The sequence below is a fragment of the Sapajus apella genome, unplaced genomic scaffold, assembly GCF_009761245.1.
Source record: "Sapajus apella isolate SASKATOON/1434 unplaced genomic scaffold, GSC_monkey_1.0 scaffold1628, whole genome shotgun sequence".
NCBI lineage: Eukaryota > Metazoa > Chordata > Mammalia > Primates > Cebidae > Sapajus > Sapajus apella.
In genome coordinates, this window is record NW_022438554.1 from 7,615 (window position 1) to 13,707 (window position 6,093).

The 6,093-nt window shown below is 48.2% G+C and overlaps 1 pseudogene; it reads right to left on the reverse strand.

The window, feature by feature from the left end:
* Nucleotides 1–2,193: 2,193 nt before the first annotated feature.
* Nucleotides 2,194–4,324, reverse strand: LOC116546895 (annotated as a pseudogene).
* Nucleotides 4,325–6,093: the final 1,769 nt, after the last annotated feature.

A 6,093-nucleotide genomic window follows, 5' to 3' on the forward strand; every position in this document is an offset into this window, starting at 1 on the left:
AAGCATGCACAACCACACCCAGCTAATTTTGGTATTTTTAGTAGAGACGGGGTTTTGCTATGTTGGCCAGGCTGGTCTTGAACTCCTGTCCTCAAGGTGATCCACCCACCTTGGCCTCCCAAAGTGCTGGGATTACAGACATGAGCCACCACACCTGGCCGGCTTATCACTTTTCAGAGTAGTCTCATGGTCATTTGTATTTCCTTGGTATCGGTGATAATGTGTCCTCTTATTTCTGATTTTATTTGTTTGAGTTTTTCTCTTTTTTTCTTAGTTTCTCTAAGCGTTGTTCATTTACTTATCTTTTTAAAAAACTGACTTCTTTCATTGATGTTATTCTATTGTTCCTCTAGTCTATATCTTATATATTTCTGCTATAATTTTTACTGTTTTTTCTTTTACTGGCTTTGCACTTGATTTGTTTTTCTTTTTCTCTTTCCCTGAGGTGTGAAATTACATTATTTGATCTATTTCTTTTTTCTCAATATAGGCCTTTATTGCAATAAACTTCACTCTTACACTGCTTTTGCTGTATCCTATAACTATTGATGTTGGTTTTTTTATCTTCATTTACATCAATATGTATATTTTCAAATCTTAATTTTTAATTTCTGTGGCTACATAGTAGTTATACTTACTTATGGGTACATTAGATATTTCGATATAGGCATACAATGTGTAATAATCACATCAGGGTAAATCTGGTATGTATCACTTCAAGCGTTTGTCCTTTGTGTTATGGGAAATCCAATTATGCTCAGTTATTTTAAAAGGTACAATTAAATTATTATTGAATATAGTCACCTTGTTGTGCTATCAAATACTCAGTCTTATTTATTCTAGCTATATTTTTGTATCTATTAACTATCCTCACTCCCCCACACCCCACTACCCTTCCCAGCCTCTGGTAATCATCATAACTCTCTATCTTCATGAGTTAAATTGGTTGTAGTCTTTCTTTTTTTTTTTTTTTGAAATGAAGTCTCACTCTGTCACCCAGGCTGGAGTGCAGTGATGCAATCTTGACTCACTGTAACCTCCACGTCCTGGGTTCATGCAATTCTTCAGCCTCAGCATCCCAAGTACGTAGCTGGGACTACAGGTGCTTGCCAACACTCCCAGCTAATTTCTTGTATTATTAGTTCAGATGGGGTTTCACTGTGTTAGCCAAGATGGTCTAGATCTCCTGACCTCGTGATCCACCCACCTAGGCCTCCCTAAGTGCTGCGATTACAGGCATGAGCCACTGCGCCCAGCCTATTTTATTTCATTTTATTATTTTATTTTGTTAAACAACTTTAATCTGGATCAGCACAGCTTCTCCACACAGTAATAAATATCTCAAAAGATCAACATGTTTTGTTCTTGGGAAGGGGGCAAGGGCAATGGGAATCACCTTCTTAGAAAGTCCAACACAAGTTGGGAGGGGGATGAGGTGGGGAGAAAACCCTTCCCGTGCCTGTGGCAAAGTGCAGGAGCCACCCTCCCCAAACTAACCTGAATCTAGCCCTCTGGGAAAAGAAGGGGTGTGTGAACTCCCCCTATTCCACAGGCGCCTCCCTGTGGCCCAAAGCCGACACCACCCTCCAGCTGGCAGCCCTGGCAGGAGCTATTTTGCATAAAGTGAAAAGCCCTGAAGGTCATGCACTCGGGGTTATGTACAGGGCCTGGGAGGAGGAAGACTGTCCCTGCGTTCCCCACCCCCAGCTGTCTCCTGGCACCAAGAGGGAGCTGCGGGGGTAGTGGGTATGTATAAGAGGAGCAGGCCTCATTACACCCCAACTGGAAAGGATGAAATGGCTTTACCCAGGAGGAGATAAACATCCTGTTCTCCATTGCGAACCCACATGCTGTCCATGTCCTGAGGGGGTCCTGTGAGCCCTGGAATCTTCTCCACGGTCCCTCACCTGCCTGTGGCAGCTGTGCAGGGACCCGGGGGCTGGGGACAGGGCTGGGGAGCCCCCCTCCAGCCAGGCTGTCCAGGCCTGGACTCTGGGGCAGAGGCACTGGCGGGGCAGCCTGGGTGGCATCTGAGTCCAAGCTGGGTGAGGTAGGTCAGGACCCCCGTGGGGCTGGGAGTCAGGGCAGGGGTAGCAGAGGTGCCAGTGGGGGGCAGTTAGAGGAGAGGAGCCTCAGCCCCGCGGTGGCTCCGTGGGAGTGGCCTGTATAATCTTCTGGGCACCGCGGAGACCTTCAGCTGCAGGTAGAATGGATGCAGGTGGCGGGTGCAGGGCCACTGGGAGCCGCTGCCTGGGTCCCAGAGGCTGATGCTGGGGCAGGTGTGGCCTGAAGCTGCTGGGCAGCATGGGCAGGGTGTTCTGCACACAAACCCTGGAGGGGAAGGCTTGTGCATAGCAGGCGGGAGGGCAGCTGTGGCCTGGAGGGCGGGAAGAAGCTGTGGTCCTGGAAGAGCTGCATGACCAGGGCCCGGCTCTGGTCCAGGGCACCGCAGTGAGGAGGATGGCGCCTTCTCCGACTCCAGCTCTCCAGCCAGTCTTTGGTGTCTGTACCTGTAGGGGCAAAGGGGAAGCTGCCCCCTCGCACTTGGCACTCTTGGGGGTGTTGGGCTCTGGGCTGCAGCTGGAGCACCTTCTCATCTGCACGGGGGCGAGGTGGGTTCCTCAGGTGCAGGATCCTAATCTGCGGGGTTCCCTCTGCCCCGCCTACCGAAGCTCATTTTCGCTGGTGCAGGCCCCACTCCCCGGGTGGCTCAGCCCAGCTGCTGCCTAGGAAGGCGCTAGTGCCCCACTTTCTCTCCTGTTGGGAGGGGCTGTGAGGACTGAGTGGCCTAGTGGCTCCAGGCCACCCACACTTTCAGATCTCTTGCACCAGCAGGTGGCAGGATCCATGGCGAGGAACCAGGTTGCCTTGGAAGGTGTCGCTGGGCCCTGGCCCCAGCCCCAGGGGGTGAGGTCGTAGGGAGCCCGCTGTGCTGCCATGACCAGACTTCTGGGCCTTGAAGATTCCTGGGCCCAGTGAGAAGAAGGTGGCTGCCAAGGTAGAGGAGGAAGCAGGCAGAGGGTAGAGGAGGAAGACAGGGTGGGACCATAGCCTTTGCCAAATGCTGCAGGTAGATCTGGGGGCCCTGGGGGCTCAGGGTCCAGCAAGCGCTGGCAGGAGGTAAAGGAGGAAAGGATGACAGGTGAAAACACCTTCCAACCAAAGCCCTTGTTCCCTTCTGAGTCCTCCCCAAAGCTGTCCCCACTCTCACTGTTGGTCACCTGCTCCATGCACTGTAGATCAATGTCAGTGGTGCCCAGTTGTCAGCAGTGACATCATCATCCCCTTCTTCATCACGGATGACCATGTGGTCCTCATCCTGGCTGTGTCCTCACTGGCCACATGCTGCCAACAAGAAGCTTAGGTGGGCAGCAGTGGGGCTGCCTGTTGGCCACCAAGGTACCTCCCTCACGAGGGGCTGCAAAGGGGCCTGGAGCTCCATACTGGGTAGAAGGCTTTGGGCCAGAGTAGAATGCAGCACCAGACACCACCTGCATCAGTTCCTGATGGTCCATTTCCCCCCATCTAGGCTGTGTACCCCACTGTGGGAGAAGGCTTGGGGCTGGGCTGAGCCAGCTTCCCTGACAGTGTGCAGCCATTCTTTCCCACAGAAGCTGCTCCTTGGTATCTGAGCTCAGGAGTGTCTGGCCTGCAACTGACAGGAGCTCAGAGGACACCCCAGGGGCAGTGGCAGTGCCCATCTCTGACAAGCTCCACTCCCATGAGCCCTTGTGCCCTCCTGCTGGCCCCAGGCTCGTGGGCTTGGCCTCCAAGCTGGACTTCTTTTGGTCCATGTTGCAAGTGGGCCACCTTCACCTGGGAGTCACATTGTGGTACTTCTGCTTCTCATTGGGCACCAAGGTGTCCACCATTCGCCCAGGATCTGGCTGACAGTCCGGTTGTCCTGGTTGGGGTGATGCTGGTGGGCCCTGCCAGGGCCTGGTGCCGCTGGCTGAAGATCATGACTGCTACTTATGGGTCCCTGGATGTAGTCCTTGTCCCATTTGTTAGGGCTGCATCTGTCCTTCTCAGAAGATGAGTCCTGTTCCTTGGGCAGGGTACTATGGGACTGGGTCTGACATTTCCTGGGCTGTAGAGGCAACCAGGTGTCAGGAGACATGACGGAGAGGAAGGCATCATCATCGTCCTTCTGTCCAGCTGGGGCTCCCCTGAGGGTCCTGGGCCTCCTCCTCTGTGGTGGGAGACAAGCCCTTAACAGGTTCTACCACCCCCAAAGTATGTGGGGGTCTGGGCCCTAAGCATTCAGAGCAGGTGGTTCCAGGGGGCTGCCCAGCGTCAGCACTCTTTGTCCCACCTGGTGGGACTATGATTTCCTTTTCTCATAGTGTCCTCTTCTGGCTGCGGTATCATAATGATACTAATACAATATGCATCTAAATGTCTTCTTCAAATGCATTTGGAACTGTACTCTCCTGGCTGGGCATGGTGGCTCATGCCTGGAATTCCAGCACTTCGGGAAGTTGAGGGGGGAGGATCACCTGAGGTCCAGTTTTGAGGGCCAGACTGACCAACATGGCAGAAACCCATCTCTACTAAAAATACAAAAATGAGCCAGGCATAGTGGTGTGTGCCTGCAATCCCAGCTACTTGGGAGGCCGAGGCAGGAGAATCACTTGAAGAAAAAAAGGGTGTGCTCTCCTCTTCAATTATTTGGAAGAATTTGGAAAGTACTTCTTTATTATTTTCATTTTATTTATTTATTTATTTAAGACAAGATATTGTTCTGTCACCCAGGCTAAAGTGAAGTGACATGATCTCAACTCACTGCAACCTCCACCACCCAGGCTCAAGCAATCCTCTCACCTCAGCTTTTTCGTTACCTGGGACCACCGACATGCACCACCATGCCTGGATATTTTTTTTGTACTTTTGTAGAGATGGGGTCTCACTGTTTGCCCAGGCTGGTCTCGAACTCCTGAACTCAAGTGATCTGCCTTCCTCAGTCTCCCAAACTGCTGGGCTTACAGGCACAAGTCCCTGTACCTGGCCTATTATTTCCATTTTAAATGTTTTGTAGCCTTCCCGAGTGAAGTCACCTAGTACTGCCTGTTCTTAGGTAGCATTTTTTTGTTACTGATTAAATCTCCTTACCTATTAGTAAGTCGTCTTTTCAGATTTTCGGTTTCTTCCTGATCCAATCTTTGTAGATTGTGTGGTTATAGGGATTTATTAACCAAGGTTATCCAATATTTTTTTTTAGGTTATCAAGTTTTGTTGGCTTATAACTTTTCATAGTAGCCTCAGGCTCATTTGTATTTCTTTGGTATCAGTGATAATGTGTCCTCTTTTATTTCTGATTTATTTGTTTGAGTTTTCTTTTTTTCTTAGTTTCTCTAAAGGTTGTTCCTTTATCTTTTTTAAAAACTGACTTATTTCATTAATTTTTTCTATTGTTTCTCTAGTCTATATCTTATTTATTTTTGCTATAATTTTTACTACATTCTTGCTTTTACTGACTTCATGCTTGGTTTTTCCTTTTCTCTTTGAGATATGATTATATTATTTGATCTATCTTTTCGTTTAATATAGGCTTTTATTGCAATAAAATTCACTCTTAAACTGCTTTTGCTGTATTCCATAACTATTGATATGTTTTTTACCTTCACTTGTGTCAAAATATGTATATTTTTAAATTTTTAATTTCTTAGGGTACATAGCAGGTACACTTATTTATGGGGTACATTAGATATTTTGATACAGGCATACAATGTGTAATAATCACATCAGGGTAAATGGGGCATGTATCACTTCAAGCATTTTGTCCTTTGCTTTACAAGAAATCCAGTTATACTCAGTTATTTTTAAAAGTACAATTAAATTGTTATTGTGCTATCAAATACTGGGTCTTATTTATTCTTTCTAACTGTTGTGCTATCAAATACTGGGTCTTATTTATTCTTTCTAACTATATTCATGTATCTATTAACTATCCTCACTTCCCCCCACTCCTACTACCCTTCCAAGCCTCTGGTAATCATTATATCATCATTTCATTCTCTATCTCCATGAGCTCAGTTGGTTTTTCTCTTTTGATTTGTTTGAGATGAAGTCTCACTCTGTCACCCAGGCTTG